This window comes from Prosopis cineraria, unplaced genomic scaffold (genome assembly GCF_029017545.1).
Source record: "Prosopis cineraria cultivar Desert tree isolate PC_DT_omini unplaced genomic scaffold, ASM2901754v1 PC6, whole genome shotgun sequence".
NCBI lineage: Eukaryota > Viridiplantae > Streptophyta > Magnoliopsida > Fabales > Fabaceae > Prosopis > Prosopis cineraria.
In genome coordinates this window covers 13,617,017-13,636,991 of record NW_026555337.1, presented here as the reverse complement: position 1 = coordinate 13,636,991, position 19,975 = coordinate 13,617,017, and the positions used below count along the sequence as shown (strand labels likewise).

General features: G+C 34.5%; 1 pseudogene; it reads right to left on the bottom strand.

Annotated features, from left to right (window-relative positions):
- Window positions 1-1,099: 1,099 nt before the first annotated feature.
- Window positions 1,100-19,047, bottom strand: LOC129313200 (probable GTP diphosphokinase RSH2, chloroplastic; annotated as a pseudogene).
- Between the last annotated feature and the right edge of the window lie 928 nt (window positions 19,048-19,975).

Genomic DNA, 19,975 nt, shown 5'->3' with positions numbered 1-19,975 from the left:
GCAAAAAATGAATTATATAGAAAGATTTGAGTTTTAAATAAGTATTACAAAAGTGATGAAAGTAATAATAAAAGGTTAATATTTGAAGTAAAATACACCAATAGCCCACTATTTATCTAGTTACAGAGACGTTCGTTTTATTTTTAAAACTAATATCAACTTCCTTTAAATCAAAATTTACATAACACATGTTTTTCCTCTATTTTAAAGATTTCATTTTCATCATCCAAATCCAACCGTTAATTACTGTGAAATCATATTTTGAATTAAAATCCCTCTTTAACAGAAAATGTTATTCAAGAGTCATTTAAGTTTTCAAATGATAATCAGAATATATAAGTAGGAAAAATAATATTAAATATAAGTTAAATTAGTATATAGTTTGTAAGTTTAGGAGTATCTTATATAAACTTATTTATATAGTAATTTTTAAATTTTAAATACAGAAGTTGTCAAAAATAATAATTTTAAACAAACATGAATAAATTCATAAATTAGGAATTTTCTTGGAAAAAAGGGAGCTAGGAATTTAATCTAATGAGAGATAATTTAATTAATATAATTTCCTTTTATTTTTGTAAGTTTAATATTTGTAAAATGTTTATGTAAATATAACCTAATATTCTTTAAAATAGGAGAGAGAATAAATTAGATTATGATAGAAAATTAATAATTTTAAATTTTTTCACAAATTTTAATTAATATAATAAACCATTTTGGAATTTTAAATGGAATATTCCTAATACCATTAAAAAATAGACTAAAAATGTAGGTTCTAAAATAGAAGAGAGGTTTTTGTAATTTTAACAAACTTGAAGGGAGTTCATTATATTTTACTCTTTAATTTTGTTATGTTGTGAAGTCTGATATGCATATTGTATCAGATATGTAAACAATACAATCATGCTAACGGTTTTGTAAGAGTATAAATACTACGCATAATATAAGCTCCATTGCCTTGGCAATGCCACTATGGAGAAGTCAGAACTTTCTCCTTCTCTCTCCACGTCCCCCCCCCCCCCCCCCTTCACATAAATGACTTGATTATTTCATGAAGTGTGGGTCACCCAAATTGATCGAACAGTCAATGTATCAGACATTGGGAAGAGCTTACCTATCATTATTCATTAGCTCTCTTATATACAAAATAACAAAAAGATAAATATACTTCAGTGCACTGTGGAGATCAATCCTAAAGCCTACATTTTTACAGTCAACTCAATACATCAGACATTTTTAACAACAAATTAGATATTCTGTCCCATCCCCCTCAAAAATAGCAAATGGAAAAAAAAATAAATTGTTACATCTACTCTGACCATACCCAAGAAGAATTATTTACATCTTCACTTCAACAACATCACCATCTTTCAGCTCTGTACTGGGCAATACCAACTGGCCATTAACCAAAACCAACTTCCCTTCCATACCAACTCTTTGGAGCAGCATCAGCAGCTGTGCTACCAGCTCTCAGCCTCATAATTTCACCATGAGGCCAACATATGATCACCACTTCCCTAGGGTTAAGAGAACCAGGTGAGTCAACAGACTTTTCATCAAGCTTTTGCCGTGTGATGCTTACTTCAGACCGCAACTGCTCTTCCCAACAAAGCATTGTTCTCAACAATTTCACCTAAAAATGTGAATATAATCATAAACGTTAGGGATTCAAAATGTTATTGGGATCTCTACATTCCTCCTTTCTGTCACTTGGTTCATACAAGGGAAATTAATCCAATTCAACTGAATTGTTAACCGATATCATCACTGTTTGTGTCTGTAGCGGAAGGGGTAGTATGAATCACACAGCGAAATGCGCTTTAAAACTAAGATCTGATTAACACAATCTTTACAAAGATTACCATAAAAAGCATATAATAATTTATAGCAACTATCCCGATCAGCACAACAACGTTTGTTACATGTGAATGGTTTATAACTGACTAATTCAGTTTCTCATACCCATATGTGAAAGTCAACAGCAAAAGGAAGTATGAGTTATTCTCAGGGAGAAAGATATGGAACATAAGAAAAGGTATGATTCTCAGGTAAAGCATTTATGATATTTATTGAGATGTCAAGAACCGAAAGTGAATATACATGAGAAATTTCCGATCAACATAAAGTGCCTGAAAGAGGTAAGTTGAATGGGAGAAAAACCTTGTTGTTGATGCTAGATTCAGCGGGAGTTGATAGAGCCGATTCCAAGTTTGATGTAGATATAATTCTATCAACTGGCCTGCCTTCGAACACAGCTGATACAACAGTCCAATATTCAGATTCCTCTTGCTCTGTAAAATTGATGATCTGGATGAAAGTAGGCAGGAGACGCCCATATTGGTCTTGCTGCAAGTATAAAGCTTTTCAGTACCCTATATAATAGAACTTAAAACAGAGAACCGAAATTCCCAAAAAAAGTAATCATAGTAAATAGTTATACGTCTGTAATTTCATGATACAATCTAACTTCATTTTCAAAAGCACAATGTTATCCCTATTGTATTATTTATCATATGCCTAGGCTGACTGACACGAACTCTATCAATCTGTAAAAGAGCCCCCCTCCGCGTGGACAGGAACAAGTACTGCATGCAATTATCATATCATTTGTATTCAGAAAGATGATTTTAAATTTCAAATTTATGTAATATATTTGAAATTTTAATTTGATCTTATACATATGTTTTTCGGAAAAGTAGGAGGCTTATCAGACTAAAATTCTTACAAAACAAGACAAAGTGATTTCCGAATGATCACACAGCAAAATGTTACAACCAATGGGAGGTTCATTTTGGCATTCTATTTTGATTGGGATTAATTTAATGTTTTCTATGCCATATACTCGAGAAAAGTAGGAAAAAATTAGTTTTTGTGTTTTTGTTATTCTATTTTTTATTAGAATACGATTAGTTTTAGAATATGGCCCCAGGGAATCTGATCAGTTGGTTATTCTCAACTAACTTCCTCAACTAGTTACCTTACCTCTCAACTATTGAGTTCTTCTACACCAATATATCAATTACACCCCACTAGAAAGAAAACATCCCTGTCCATAAGGATTTATTTTCATATTGCTGTGCTGCCATCGCACTAGGAGTTGTATCAAAGGCAAGATCCCCTTTATAATCAGCTTCCTCCCTAATATCTCCCCAGTTCTAGCGTAAAGTGATCTTGATCATCCACTTCTGGCAGTATTGAGCATCGTGGCAGTGCTTGACCAACGTATTTTTCAATAATAACACATGAAATGCCAGGAGAACTCTATAAGTATAAGGTTTTTTCAATTCACATCAACCTTCCAACCTTCTTTGTCATTGTACAAGGGCAAAATAGCAAGCTGCGAGCTTATGGTCAGAGGAAATATAATGAGATTCCTCCTAAATGGATGCATGCAAGATACTGCAAATCTACCTCTTGGTACTCCCCTGTCTGTTCTATTTTTATTAGATTACTGGAACCATTCTATTACGGGCAAGGCGCTGCTTCAACATTTAAGTGGTAATTTCCTGTCAATATGACTTCTTTCTTCCACTTCATTAGAAGAATCACCAGCCAAATGGGTCAAAGGTGGGCGGTGGCAATCCATAGATTGGTTGACAAGGAGACACGCCAATAAATGAGTATTAGGTAGTGTGGCATCAAAATTCAGTAGTTTCAAGAAACCCCTAATCATGCATCTTAGGGAACATTCTAAGTTGACGACTTTAGCTTGACCTTCCATTTGAGAATGATAGGATGAAGAATAGGAAAGCTTGACTCCATGCAGCCTAAAAAGTTTCTTCCAAAATTTCCCAAAAACGAAGCACATATCTGTTACTATTGTATTCTTTGAAAACCATGCAGCTTCACGATACAGTGAATAAGAATACAGTTAGCGTGCAAAAGACAGTGAGTTGTATTGACAAATATGCACGGTATACCACAACCACAATTTCAACAAAAAAGAAACCCAAGTGCATTGCCTCTGCATAAATGATAATTGAACAAAAAAAAAAAAAACAGATAGGAAACTATAAATATTTATAATTAGATTCTTGGCTAAAAATACCTTGTGATACATTCCATCTCGACATAATATATATCTCTCTAGGCAGGTACACCAATCCCCATGTCCAGGTTCACACCACCATTCATCAGACACCTAAGTTGGCCAGCAGTTAGGGAGCAAGTTATGTTGATTTGAAATAAAATACAAAAAAAGATTGTACCAAAATAAAGTTTTAAAAAAAGACATCCTATTTTTCCCTCACATATAGAGTATATTTCACTAGTCCCTCACATAGTTGCCTTTTAAAATTTTTTTTGGCCAAATAAGTAATCTTTTCAATTAAGTCCTTCACTAAAATTACTTTCCCAATTCGGTCTTTCACAAATAAATCCATATATCTAATTTTTAGACTGAGCACCAATGACCTACTTGTGATCTCAAATTCATCAAAGAATGGGGAAAGTTAGTTGTATATGAGGTAAAATTGGTGTTGCATTTTTTAAGAAGAAAATGATGGAAAATCATTTGAGGAGATTTGGATATTGCAAACAAAGCGATAAAAGTACAGTGAGAAGAGTTGAACACATGATCTATAGCTCTACAAAGAGATGTAGAGGGAGATTATAGAAGACACTTAAAAACTATCAAACAAGATCTCTTGGTAAATCATTTGTCTGTAGAGTGGTTGTTGATAGAGTAAATTAGCATTGTACAGTTCATATAACCAACCTCATTTAGTGGCATAAGGCTTGTTTTTGTTGTTTTGACCCATAACCTCTTTATTTTGATCATTATTCAAGGGGAAAAACTATCCATTCCATGTATATCTCCTCCAAAACAAAAAGAAACATATCATAACAGATAGTGAAAGGATATGTTTAAAATTTGAAATTCTAAATTAACTCACTCTGAGACCAAGCAGCATGGCTTGAAAATAATAGGGAGAATGACAGAAAGTCTCAAGGGGACCAATTAATTCAAATTAGGTCTCAAGTTTCAAACTACAAAAATTTGCAAGTTCGGCTCTTAATTTTGCAACTTCGTTATGATAAATTTGCAACTTGTGTTCCAAATTTTAATAGAAAAAACAAATTTGTTTATTCTTTAACCATATTAAATTTGAAAATAAGTTGCAAATTCATCATAACGAAATTGCAAAATATAAGCCAAACTTCCAAATTCTTGGAGTATGGGACTTAGGACCTAAATTGAATTAATTGGTCATCTTGGGATCTATCTGTCATTCTCCCAAAATAATATCTTTATGTTTCTTTACCAAAAAGTGTTGTCCCGTTAGAAGCAACAATATGTAGCTAATGGAGGAATGTTTTTAATGTAGCTACAAAAGACAATCCCAACCAAGCATGTTGCCTGTAGAGTCCCCAGCTAGGTAGAATAGAAGACACATGTCAAGGGAAAAGCTTGGTAGATTTAAATTATGAGACATGTATCAAAACTCAAGGGATAAGAAGCTAGACAGACAACACAATAGGTCCCGCAGAGATAAAAATTATAACAAATCATGAGGCTTCTATTCATCTTTTAGGATGAAATGGTTCTTAGCATGGCAGTGGAGCTTATGACTTGTCAAAAACCCAACCAGTGATATTTGGTGGACAGTGGTGAACTTAACTTTTTGGCAAATCCTTCCAGTGAGTTCGGGGTGTAAGGAGGCAGTAGTGGTTGGAAATGTATGTAAATGTGAAAGTAATGAATGGAAAAGGGATAAGGAAGAACAGCAAGGGGCGACGTACAGAGAAATAGAGGGAAAAGAGAAAAGGGAAGGAAGAGAAATGACCAAGAGATAACTGCTAATAATTTAAAACAAATATAATATTAAATCATAATCCAAAAAAGGATAACTGAGTCAATAACTATTCTACTTAAAATAAAAGAAAGTAGTTATAATACTAATTCCGAACCCTGTCCTAATAAAAATATTATTTCACATGTTTATTGTTAATCTAAAAAAAGAAATCAAACAAAAAGTTGGAAAAAAAATTATAAAAAAAAAAATCTTAGAGTGCTGAATAGATTAGATATAAGTTTCTTCGAAACCCTGAAATTTGGTTTAAGGTATTTTTAAGTTGTAGAAAATCTTTAATTAAATAAATTTTAGACAACTATCATGAGTAGTCAATATTTCAAAGTTAGGAAACACAACCTTTTTGTATAGCTGCGCATAAGCTTCCCATCGCCTAATCTGGGAGATCTTCTTTCTGTTAGCCACTGCTTCTGAAGCTGCACTAACCAAAAAGCTGACAGCAACAAGCAATTCGTTTCCCTCCTTTTCTACTCTAATAAGCAATGGGAGTGCAAGAGAAATCAGTTATTGACAGAATTATATCGAAAGTTCCATCAGAAGCCAAAAAAAAAAAAAGTACCTAATGATCACAGCAGTAGCAAGTGGCTTCCTTCTACTCTGAGGACAGGATGCCCAACCTTTAGTGATTCATAGTTACTAATAAAATGTTATTTGAAAATTATCCTCCATTATATCTTCGGAGAAATAGAGGATGCTTCTATTTCAGATTCATCCATGCTGTTTATACTGGAAAATGATTTCCGGTTTCCTTATATAGCCAATGTGCCGCAAGTCCATGTTCGGCATACTCATGCATCCTCTAGTACACCAAAATAATAACCATAAACTTCAAGAGCCAAGCATGAGAAAGTAACCTCAACAAGTTAAAGAAAAATATTTTGGCACCTGTGTTCGTAGTATTTGTACTTCTAAAGGAGAGTTGTCGGGACCTTGTACTTGACTGCTGTGTGCAGGGACTGCAATCATGAAATGTTAACTTTCAATAATATGAATAATAGGTACATTCATATAGGCATGCATGCGTAGATTAAAGAGCAACAAGATGACTATTTCAATTTTAGGTGAGGAAAATTATTGAAAAATAGAAGTGTAACCTGATAGCCGCTAGGCTTAGGATTGATGATATAATCATCAAATTCACCATCAATGGGAGTCCAAAGCCTGCAACAGGTAGGCCAATATCAATTATAAGGCAATATCTGGTACCGGTAGATTTAATGAAGTAGTATGACTCCTATGAACTATAGGTCCAACCCCCTAATATTACTCCCTTCTTTTAAAACTGAACGGTGGTCATTCACCCAAGTCTAAACCACCTCACTGAAGTTCCAAAATGCAAACCTTAAAAATAGAATGGAGGGATTCCATGTTATATGCTTTAATAAAAACCAGCCACGTCTGAGTACTTAGCAAAATATTGATATCTTTGTCAAGAACGAGATTATGTTATCAACATAGGCTCACAGCAGAAAACTTTCATGTATCTTTAGGTTAATCTGATTGAAAGAAAATTTAAAATCGACCTTCAACCTGTGTACAATTTCAAGAAGATTGTAACAACACTGAACTGCAGGTCCATGCAGAGTTCCATTCTTGTCTCCCACAACTACTCTTAATGCTCGTGCATCATATACTTTATCAATACTAACATCCTTTCGTTTCATCTGCATAATATAAGAACATGACTATGTATGAAATGGATTTATAACATGTAAAAATTATTTAAGATTACTAGTGCAGGCATTGCACAACAGAAAAGAAAAAAACCAGAGTAAGATGCATCAAATTTCATCAATCACTATGAATAGATTAATGAAATAATGAACAACAGGAAATTTTAAAATTTTCATCAGAAAAGTCTGCATAACTATTCACTCTCCATTCATTGCTCTTATTTTGATTTCCATTTTCAATTTTGACAGAGTTTTCTAGCTCTACTCCACTAATACCACACAAATAACTTATGTGAAGTCCTAAAATAACTTATTTATCTATAAAATAATTTATTTATCCCTACACATCAGCAGAGTCTCACAGTGAATTTATATATCTATAAAAATCAAAAAGTTGGACAATACCTCTTGCTTTTGTATGTGTAAAAATCAAGAAATCAACATCGTTAATACCTTGCTATAAATGCTATACAGGCTTTTTAATCGGCTTGATAATGTCACTTCCATCCCTGGAACATAGCTGCAAATATAGAAGGAAACTATCAAGAACAGCAGCAATGATAATAGACCTCATCAAACAAATACTGTTTCACCACCTGCGAACATAAAGCAAGGCAAGCTTATCAGAATGTACAAGCGAAAAACAAAAATGAACCAGGACATACGAAGTTGATATAATAAGTTCCCGTTCAAGTGCTTCCTCACAAATTGCCAATGATGCCAAAGCTAATCCAGCATCCTGAACCACCCTAGGCTTCACACAAGTCTTGAGACTATTGCTTATACTGCTGAGAAAGGTAGCTCTTTTTCTTCTATCTAACAATATATCAAATGGCACAACAGCCTCCAAAAGATCCTGGAAGTAGAGAGAACAATTGATGAAATGACATAAATATCGTCACCCTTTTCCCTGGATATGGTGAAGTGTTGAAGATAGTACAGCAGTTATTACAACAAACTTAATCCTGATATATATATACGCCGAAACATCATAGTTAACTTAATTTTTCCATTATGCACGGGATCAAGTTATGTTAAGTCTATTTTCATCTTAATTGTTTTTAGTTAGTTTGGATAAAATAAGTTTTTAGAGAACTCAAGCCTCTCTTGTCTTCCAAATTGTATTTCAGTATTATTCACTAAAATAAGTTCCAGGAATATCTTACAATATCGAAGCTTACAAAGTGAGAATGCAAAATAGGGGCATGTCATAGCACTTAACACTAGAAAGGGGAGTTAGCCAATGAAATAACCCAATTAGCCTGCCATGAATTGCCATCATATCAAAGGATAAAAGCAGGATTGCATCACTGGTGATGCTGCCCTGCCAAGTTCCAATGTCCCCAAGTAAAAAATCTAGATGTCCAAAATCAACCAATCATCCTTGGTTGATCAACTTGATGACTAAGGCCGTTATAAGGATTATATTTGAAGAACTTAAGTCCAAACTTGAAATACCGAGATTGAGGCTGTTATAAGGATTAAATTCATTTTATTTCCTGTGTTTTTATTTAAGGCTTAATTTATATTTAGTTTAGATAACTCTTTTTAGTCTTTAGGATTATTTGGGTATTCTACTTTGATTAGGATATAATTAATCATAGAAAAAAGGAACCTTAGGTCATAATAGTCTTCAAGTATTTTATTATTAGTTTAGTTTAAGCCTTATCATAATCAATTATTCTGATTTTTTTTTTTTGATCAAATCAATTATTCTGATTTGTGTGGCAAGGTTTGTTCCCCTTCCCTATATGTGTTCAACTGTTTTTATTTAGTAAAGAAAGTTCAAGAGAAGATTAAATCATGAATTTCTACAACATATGTGTAACATTTCTATCTCATTTCACTTTAAGCATTACATTAAACACAGGCATCACCTAGAAAGCAACTATCAAAAGCAAAGAGAGGACAAGGAAAGAAAAAAACCTCATTGTCACCCAAAAACATATAACTAGCTTCAGCACATGAAACTTCTCACCTTCATACTTGAGACATCCCCATTGAACATCAAGGATTCATCAGAAGTAGAGCCATTCTTGTCCAAAGGTAGCAGGCCTCCTTTTGCAGATAACCTTTTCAGGTTTACAGTTCTACTCCTGGGGCTCCACAGGGAAGCCAGTTCTGCTTTCATCTTTCTAAATATCTGAGGCTGATGAAAATATATACAATGCAAAAGAATGGCAATTTCAGTGCTGAGTCTACACAAAATACTGTCTTCTAGTTCTAGTTTTGCTGTGCAAACAAAACTAATCAGCTTATCAAGAAGAAACCTTTTCCTTGTTGGAGAATAAACAGGGCATTACAACCAAGATTTGCACGGAAAAAATACCAGAAGAATTTAGATTCCAAACTTTAATGTCCTGAAGGAAACAAGAACAATAAGACAAAAGAGACTGCAGTTCTCTACTTTCTTCCCCATTCGAGTTTGTAAACCAAAAAATGGAATTTCAAAGACAAGTAGTACTGGCAATAGAAAATTATGGGAAAAGCATGCATAGAAGAAAACTGATATGGCATTGATATGATAGTAAAAACAGAATACTTCTTGCCCAAGTATACTCCTGAAATAGCATTTTTGAGCCATCGCCCAATTTTAATGAAATTAATGGCTTCAAAGATAGAATTCTCATGAGTTAAATTTCTAAGGACTCGCTTGACTTACACTCACCATTGTTAGGCATTCCACCCACACTAGTTTAAGCCATGCTAACTTCATATAACCTAATGCCACAATGCAGTTGTGCCTCTGATGGGAAATGGCATCACCATTTAGTTGACAAGTTAATGTTTTATGATCCAAGCCCCCTTTATTATAAAATCTGAAACAAACTTTCCAACTAAATAGATGAAGGCCTTTTCTTGCAAGTATTCAGACTATTTAGTCGACTGTGCAATATTTTGTACTGCCACATTTTCAACACCGAATCACCGCTACTTAGCAGACAATGAATTTTATCTTTCTTTTCATTCTCCTATCTTCTTTTCTACTCTCATTTCACCAAACAGTTTAACAAACAAGGGGAAGTGCCTATCTGCTTCTCATCTCAAAACTAAGATTTAGTTTCACCATTGCTAATCACCAAGAATTAAAGGTGGCAGGAGAAAAGACAATGAGAAATCCATTTCTGTCATCTATCCAAAAACAATATTGGCATTTCGGACCAGAAGCAGGTTTTGCCAAACACTCAGGAGCATTACTCTTCCCTGATTCAAGGTTTCGACTTATGGAAAAATGTATTTACAAAAAGCTTTGAAAACAAAACAACAGAAAAGAAACTATTGACAGACCTGGAGAACAGCAAAACATAGATCCTCCAATTCCGCTTTCAATGCCCACAAACCCAATCTAGAAGCAAGTGAGCACCAAATAATTAAGGTCTCTTCTGCAACAGCTTGACCTTCTGGAGTGGCAGAGCATAACTGTAAAGGAAATACCATCAACAAGCAATAACCAACACAAAATTGTTAACTTATAATGTTTTCATTGGTTAGTCAAATAAAATAATTGAAGCATTATGTAACTTAGAAATAATGACTGAAATAGCTTCTTCATGAAAAATCCAAACGTGAAAGGAAAAGGTAAAAATATAGAGAACCACCAATAATTACATATGAAGGCTAAAGACTAAAGAAGCTCAGAGTCAGTACATAGTTCTCATATTGTGAAGTCGATCTGCAAGCTTGACCAGCACAACACGTGGATCATCAACCATTCCCAAAAGCATAACTCGTAAATTACTTGCCTATTAGATTAAAAATTAAACACATCAGAAAATTTTATGCAGTTAATTCCCAGTAAAAATATTTTTACTTTCCACATCTTAGATGCATACATAACATTTTGACTTAGTCTCTTCTGCATCAAGTACTCAACAAAATGTGGCATCTTGTTCTATTATGGGAGTTTAATATAACAAAATTGTGCAGATTCATGAATATTAACCAAACCTCAAACCTACATATTGAAGAGATAAAGTCCAAGTTAAAGCCAGAGGGTGTATTACAATTTGCACTCACATACAGATATTGGCAATAATCATGGGTGCACTCACATACAGATATCGGCAATAATCAGGCGCATTTGTCAATTTGTTTTATCTGTTTTCGATTGTTAGTGACAATGATATGTAGGAATATTCTGGACTGATAGAAATTAGAGAGGTATAGGAAATAGGAGAGAGGAACAGTGAAGGTAGGAAGAAGCAGAGAGAAATGAGAGAGATTAAGGAGAAGAGATTGAGAGAATTTGGGGAACGCAAGGAATGCTCTTTTACTGATCACAAAAGATAAGATTACAACTCAAATGCCTCAGTATATACAGGTTTTAAGTCATTCCTTTCCAACGGTTATTTTCTAACTAACCACTGTTCAAATGAAACACATGTAATTGACTCATAAAACTATAACTAACATGTCATAATTACAAATCCATAATAGACAATTGACATCCTACAAAGGCGAGCTAAGTAACTAATTGATGCAGATGTCAAACATATATCCTTTACCTCTTCCTCGCCAAGGGCACCCTGGTTTACATTTACCCTTCGATGCCGGCGTAAGAGCTGGAAAACATAATGTAATTAGAGGGGACCTAATAGATACACAACAAAATTATACACTAAAAATAGTATGAGATCAGCTTTATAGAATTGGAAAAACCAACTAAAAAGCAAGCTACCAGTGAGATAGGGATATTATTGCAAAAAACAGAGGAAACAAGCTGTATAAAAACACTCTCTGGCCATCCAAGATGCTAGAATTCACCCAAAACAAGATGCATGAAAATACACCGTGTGACAATTCACTAGCCATTCTGCCTATTAAAAACCTCCACATGCAGCCTTTTTTAAGGTTTCCCAGCCACCAACTCAGATGCCAAATGATTTGCAGTTCACTCAAGCAAGGTGGAGAACCCCCCCCCCCCAAAATTTATTTATCGGGACAAGAGAATCATTGACTTAAGTACCTATTGAGGCAACCTATGCTACTACATGTAGGACTTAGGCATTTCACACTAACTTGATTCCCATCAAACATCAACTGAAAAAGAATACGATCTTAGCTGTACTTCTTCAGCTTTCTCCAATTAAAATTAATAAAATCTAAAACTTCAAAACATAGTTCCTTCCAAACTAGATGTCTTCAAAAGTTCATTTATTCTCGCCCACTTTTTGCTAAAGTTTGCACATATTTTGGGCGTTCTCCAAATACGTAAGGTACAAAATCAAAGCATAAAGCTCCCATCATCTCCAAGGCCCAACGTCATGTCATGTATGTTGAACTAGATGCCAAACAAGGAATTTTAATATATCTTCCTGCTAGCAATTCACACTATCCATAATGGTTCCTATTACAGCTAATATCATATTACATGCTTCAATACTTGTAAATCATGATTCTAAGGTCTGAACACAAATAATTATAATGTATATAATATATGTTCAATATAACAAAGTCATCCTATGAATTGAGCTCAAACAATTTCATTGAATTTAGTCTAATTTATGTGTGATAGCATCTACTATGCCAGGAATATCAATAAAACCAATTATTTAAGTTTCTTAGGATACTCTTTTGTAGCTTCTAGAATCTATTTCTAAGTTCAGGGTCCCTCTTACTAGCTCGAATCAAAGCATAACTTCATCAACTTTTTTGATAAAAAATAAAGAATGAGAGATTGAGAGTGACACTGAAACGAGAATAAGCAATGGGCTAAATAATACTGAGATGATAAGAGTTCTTTGATGAACTTCTAAACTAGATAATTAAAGGAGAAAAGCTCTTCAGTCCTCTCCCTGTCCAGATGTGACATTCTCCAAACAGACAATAAGCTAAACAAAGGAGCATATCATATATGATACCACATCGTAGAATGAATGCTTCATATAAAAAAATCAGCAACAGTATTTGCACAAACAATTTTGAAACCAAGCACCCAGTTACAGAGACAAACACAAGCCTATGACTACCAAGATCATGCTTGCAGCCGCATGGCAAAGAAAATTACTAAAAATCAGAGGCTTAACTCAAAGAATTGCTCTTACAAGTTACGAATGTCTATCTAAATCCCTCATTTCATTCTCCAAGCAGATGCTTAAAAGATTGAAATTTAAAGATTAGCCGAAGATGAAAGACTAATATGTGCCGCCTCCTCAAACCAAACCATAATAAAAAGGCATTCATGGTCTAAATGATACCTGATTTATATAACTTAACCTAGAAACACCGGCTACCAATCTAACCACATCATCACCGAACTCTTCTTCAATGTCTTGAAGACCTTGGCACGTATCATCAACCACATCATGAAGAATACCAGCCACAACTGTCTCAACAGCCTGAAAAAGAGCAGAGGTCACAAGGAATCTGATTTAAGAAAAACATGTTTTGACCCAAATTTTTCAGTTAAGTAGATACTTCAAAACAGACAAGCAACAAGACAGTAATACTTTGAAAATATTAATAAATTCCAATTCAAGGTAGCACAGATTTAATCAGCTGTTCAGCAATGTTAAGATACCTAGGATACCTAACTGATGTGCATAAGATATGTAAACATATCACAAGCCCGTATATAATCTCACATTATACAAGTTGTACTGCGCACACAATTCAATTTATCCACTGGGACCTTGCTGCTCACACACTGTTAAAACCAGATACTCACAGCACAATGAAATACCCTCTCAGCACACGTAAGTCCATACATATTTTTTCAGTATTTCCTTTGAATCACTAATCTTCTGGATATAATCATCCCTTAAGCTGCTAATAATAATAATAATAAAATAATAATATAACTTAGGAAAAACAGTTGCAGCTTTATCTTCACTTTACATGCTTCTACCATTCCCTACCTCTGCAATTAGGGTAACTTAATCAAAATGAAGTTTAGTACGAGTCTGTTTTGAACATTGAGGAAGTCATTAAAAAAATAATAGATATAAAAGTGAACAAAAAAAATGGTTTTCATCTAGCAAGACAGTCAACATCAAATTAATCAAGAATTAAACATATACACATAATCAATACGTTATTCTTGTTCAATAGCTCAGATGAAAGGCAAACAAGGGTTGAGATAAATCCCAATTAGGAAGGTCTGTACAAGGGAAATGGAAAATGGTGACATTAAGGAAGTAGGCCACTAGGCCAGTGAGTTATGCCTGAATAATGGCTTGGCAAAATATTGGAGCAAAAAATAAAGAAATTTTTCATGGAAATTTCAAGAGTCAGTAAAAATTATAGGATGTAAGTAGATAGCTAGGATAGAGAGGGACAGAGGCAAGTTTTAGGAGCTTTGTGGAAGTATACCCCTTGAAGTGCAAGGAATATTCATTCATTTTGATGCTTTCCTTAAGAAGAAGGCTGTACTTCTGTTGATTTATCAAGAAGAATTTCCAGGTTCCCATCAAGTTTTGACATGAAAAATTAGGGGTGGGGGAGTAAAGTAAAATAAATTCTCAACAAAGAAGAAAATCGAAACTAAGTGCTTATATGTAAATATACTCATTATTTAACTGATATGAATGAGTATTAACCTTTTCAATCTCTTTGCTTTTGTAGTTACATAAAACTCGTGATATGCTAAAGTAGTGTCCTCCAATTTCATTTTTTTCTATATGTAGATGCATCAACCAATCAATTGCAACTAGAACAAGAAACTCCTTGTCCAAGAGAACCTAAACGGATTACATGATACAAATAACAAATTCCGCAAATTTCAGAGATTAAATAACAACTAAGAGAAGTCCGTACCCGTTTACCACTTGATGGGACCAAAGCTGCCAAAATTCTTCCAGTATGAATGCAATGTGTCAAATAAGGGTCTCCTGTTTTCCGCATTTGTCCATGGTGTGCTTTTCTTGCAAAAGCAATAGCCTTCTGCACCTGCCTTCACAGAGAGGGCACGTTAATGATGTAACACAAGAACAAGTTATAAAGCAAGTAGAGGTAATAAACCTTCGCATCATTGAATACAGGATAGCCAGTAATATCAACCCCATCCTGTATAATGGCACCTGCATGTTAATCACCCATGGCTGTTAATATATGGCCATGATGAAATTTGTATAATTACAAGAACCTATTGTTAAGTATCAAATCCAGCACTACAATTTTTCTGTATAAAAATTGTTCACACACTAGTCAGCAGGGGGATGTGGTTAAGTTGAAACAGACCGATATCAATCTTTTTCTTTAATAAAGTGCTTAAACATGTTAGGTCCACTCATGTTGGAAAGGATTCTTTGCAAAAGGAAACAAAGTTATCACATAGAACTTGTAAAGATTCTTCACAATCAACCCTTAGTTCTTTGAGAAGTCTCTTCAGATCTTTCATATAATGGTTAAGCTAAGGTTCTATACTTAGCTTCAACACTGCTTCTTGCATCCATAGCCTGCCTCTTAATTTTCCTTGTAAACAAGTTTTTCTATACATAGGTGCAGTAGCTTGATTCCACCCAATCAGTATCACAAAGTACCTCGGTGCCACAACGTAAACCTTTATAATTCTATGGCCAGCCCCAATATAAATTAAAGTTGCTTTGCTCCCATAATGACTACTTATGAAGAAACTTATATTAGTTCTCAAGTAAGTCAAGTAGATGAGTTTGCTGACTGACAGGCTTCCATTTCAACATCAAAGAAAGGAATTTTCTTGAGAGTTGGCCAACAATTCGTTTGCACCACAGCATCCCATTTTCACAAAGGATTGTACTTCTTTTGGGATATAGAAATTGCCTTAGAGGATCTGGCTGCCTCCACACCGGGAAAATATTAAAGAACTCCAAGGTCTTTGATCTGACACTCCTTGGCTAAGGCACTTTCCAAACTCTGGATTTGTTCAGCATCAACCCCAGTTACAATGATATCATCAACAAACATGATCAAAATAACTGCCTTCCAATCAGCAAACATGGTAAAAACAGTGTGATCATGCTTTCCTTTGAGTTTAACCTTTGATTTTCACAGACACAGTGTCAAACATACGTGGGGCAATTTCTTAAGGCCATAGAGAGATTATTGAACAGCATTTTCAGGGGTTTTATTCTAAGGAACCATGAATAGCATTTCAACTGGGTGATTCCAAGGAGTCATGAATAGTATTTTTCAAAGATTAAAGAAATTTTTCCTTGTATTCTTTTATACCATCTGAGTCCATTCATGCCAAAAAAGCCATGTGGAGCATCTAAGGACAATGTCAGGATAGCATCAATACCATGTCAAGCAAAATAAGTGCTTTTTAAAAAAAAAAACATAAAACAGATACTGCATTTAGGCTACAGCATCAGCTCCAAAGGAGTTGCAATAGATCCTCAGAAAATCGAAGCAATGATGCAGTGGCCCATTCTGACACACTCAAACAACTTAAGTCATTTATTGGCCTACCTAGTTACTATAGAAGGTTTGCCAAGAGGCATGGAGAAATTGCAAGGCCCTTCACACAATTCCTGAAGCAGAGCAACTTTTCATGGACGAGTGAAAACAACCAAAGCATTCCAACTATTAAAAGAAGCATTAACTATAGCTACAATGCTAGACCTCATGGTTGAATCAAATGTTTCCGCACATGGAAAAGGGGCTGCTCTTCTTATGCAGCAAAACCAGCACATAGCTTTCTAAAGCAGAGCCTTATCACCATGCATGCCTCCCTCTCAGCCCACAAAATGCAGCTGCTCGCAATTGTACAGGCGGTGCAGCAATAGCACCTATACGTTGGTGGAAGGAGCTTCAACATGAAGGCAGATTAACAAAGCCTTAAATATTTGTTGGATCAGAAGATAAGACTTCATACCAGCACTTTTAGTTGCAAAACGTACAGGTTGTGATACTAAAGTCCAGTAAAAGAAGGAAAAAGAAATGGCAACTGATTTTCTTTCAGACAACAAGCAGCAAAATTTCTTCAGATGGCAGTTTCCTCAATTTCCACTCACATGAGGCATCAAATCACCCAATTAAACCAGGACAGAACCAACCAATGTGTCCGAATATAGCTGGGATGGGCAAACCATGAGGAGAATCATTCTTTCCCCACAGATAACCCCAATGAACCTTTGAACTGCTTATTATCTAGCTTTTACTCCACCAAATAACTAACTTTTCATTTGACATTAATTCCTTAGCCACATCACAGGTTCCAAGCCACAAGATCAGGTAAAAATAAATCACTAATAGCCTCCAAACTCCTTTAAATCATGATGTGAATATCTATAAGAGTAACCTCATGAAATTTTCCATCCTAAAGTAATGAAAGTCATACTGCATACTGTGGATCCAGCAATGCAGTAAATTTACAATAAAATTACTGCATAGCTTTATCAATTCATTGGAAAACAACATAAGCTTTTCCAATAAGAAATTTATAGTAACGGGCACCAGAACAAAATTAAAAATAAAGTAGGGAATAACAGAACTTGTTATCCTCTGTTTTTGTACTCATTTCTTTCATTGTATTCATCTAGTCAAAATAAATCCTTTAACTGTCAAAGCCTCATGGAAAATATAGAGATCCCAAGAAGTGAAAGAACTATCCAATGCCATATTTTTCTTTTTCCGTTTTCTTGTCTTTTTCTTTTCCTTTTTTTTTTTTTTTTTGCAAGAAAAAATGATGTGGAAAAGCGAGAGAATCCATACATCCTCCCATATAAGAAGACAGAAGTCATAAATTTTGACCATGGGAAAAAAGGAAATTTATGCATGGATCCTTAATTAACCAATTAACCTGATTTAATTAACCAAACATCCTTAATAGATTTCCTAAACACTATTGTTCATGGAGACGCAATGTAGGAGTCAATGCCTATGGTTAGAACAACAACCGTAAGTCCTATCCCACTGTTGGCTATACAGGATCCTGGAAAATGCCTATGGTTAAAAAATTTATGAAAAATGACTAAATTAATTTGTCTAGACAACGATCAGGAAATGGTATAAGAATCTAAAAAATATCCTGATTATCTATACTAGCCCGGAAAGAAAAATGTTTCTTTTTCTTATCCTTTGATTAGGATAAATATGCGTCACGAATTCTGCTTCCAATATCGATTTCCGAACCAAAAAGAAGAAGAAGAAGAAGCAAAATCGGGTCATAAAAAAGGCGATAAAGCGAATAAAGAGAGCAACCAAATCACCTGGCTGTTCCTCCAATTTGGGCCACAAGAAATCAACCTTGGTGGAAAGACAAGCCCCCGAAGCTATTGCCACGGCGGTGACGGCCACCTGAGTGATGGCGGAGGAGACAGCGCCATGGACAGAGCCGGAGCTATTTGCTGCCGCCGCAGCAGCGGCAATCACATTTTCGGGGGTGAGGACGGAGGTCAGGGAGGAAGAAACGGCGAACTTGGGGACGATCTGGTGAAGCACATAGCGGAATCGAGAGGAATTACGGAGACGAAGAGGGTGAAAGGGTTGAAACCTATGGAGAAATGGGGAAGCCGTCTTGTGTACGAGCATGGCGCACCGTTGGCATGGTGAGGGCATGCTGTGATGGTGGCTCTCTGTTGTGGGTGGTTGTGGCAGTTATTTTTCCCGGGAACATAAAAGAATATGCGCGCGTGAGAGAGAGAGAGAGAGGACGTGAACGAGTGGTTGGAATTTGGAAAGCGAAGGATTGTTCAATAGAAATCTGGAATTGTGACTGTGACGAGGCCATATGAGGAGCTTGTGTTTTTTTTTTTTTCCTGTGATTTTTCTGGAAAGTCCATATTCGCATCAACGTTAATTGTTTTTGGAGGATACAGATTTCATATTTATACAATTAGTCTATTCATACAAAAATTTAAATAGCCCAAACAAGATTGTTTTTAATAGAAAAATAGTTGTGACCAATAAAATACAATTTAAGTAAGATGAATAATATTTCATAATAAATTAACAATATTATTCTATTATATTTTGTCACAATAAATTGATGATTTGTTAGTAAAATTTTTATTTTTATTTTAAAATTACATAAATTAAAAATAATTTTCATATTAGAAACTAAATTAAACAATTTTTACAATATAAGTTAAATATCCAGTCTGGAAATAAGATATTCTAAAAACGGTTTGATTTTATATTTTATATTAATTGGTTGAAATTCATATTCATATTGATTTGTTTATGCACATATTTTCTATTTTTCTTTATTTTTTTTTTATTTGTTTTTAAATTTTTGTCAAAAAATTATTATAGCTTTAATTTAGGCCTAGATCACAAAGGAAAATTTATGAAAGGTTGGAGGGAGAGCGTTATTGCCACATCTGCATTTATGGCTGAATTGCTTGCAGGAAGCCTTTATTGCTGCTGAATGACTCGCATAATTAGCAGGTTGTGGTTGAATTGGATTGTTAATTATTATTCAATGCTCTTACTTTAAATTTTGGGAGAACATAGATAAGTTTTAAAATAATTAATTAATTTAAATTATATCTCAATCAATTTTAAAGTGTCAAATTTTAAGAATATGTAAGTTTGGTTCTTAGTTTTATAATTTTATTATGATAAATT